This window comes from Fulmarus glacialis, unplaced genomic scaffold (assembly GCF_000690835.1).
Source record: "Fulmarus glacialis isolate BGI_N327 unplaced genomic scaffold, ASM69083v1 scaffold23111, whole genome shotgun sequence".
Lineage (NCBI taxonomy): Eukaryota > Metazoa > Chordata > Aves > Procellariiformes > Procellariidae > Fulmarus > Fulmarus glacialis.
Genome location: NW_009193720.1, coordinates 5,144 through 5,743, shown reverse-complemented (window position 1 = coordinate 5,743; position 600 = coordinate 5,144).

Here is a 600-nt window from a genome sequence, read left to right as displayed (position 1 = left end):
GGGCTGGGCAATGGTTCCAGGCTGCTCCAGCAGCTGCTGCGTCCCGGGGCATGAGCCTGAGCCCCCATGATGGGGCAGTGGGACCCGCTCCAGGGCGCAGGCAGAGCTTCCTTCCCTGCTGCCGGCCACCTTCAGCCATCCCCCTGCAGCCAGCGTGGCCTCGCTTGGACGTCGCAGTGGGAGAAGCTTTTTCCATTTCCCCAGTGTTAATTTAGCTCTGGGGTTGGGTGTAGGAAGGAGGCAGATGTGCTGCCTTTAAGGCACCGAGGGAAGGTGGTGGGCGCTCTCCCGTGGTGGAAGGACATGATGGGAGGCACTGCCGTGGGCGGCCCCAGGATTTAAAGTCGCCGGCTCGGCGTTGGCTCTGTCGGGTGCTGCAGAAGAGGTGGTGCCCATGAGGTGGGCGAGCAGCGGGGTGCAGTGGTGCACCCCAGACAGTGTGAGAGAGATGGGAGCCAGTGGCAGATGGGAGCCAGAGAGATGCAGCCGGGCAGAGAGGAAGGAGACTTGAAGATGAAGAACTGAGGAGAGCAGGCTGAGATGATGGAAGGGCCGTGGGGTGCAAAGCTTTGGCTGCCAAAACCCCCCTCAACCCGTCTG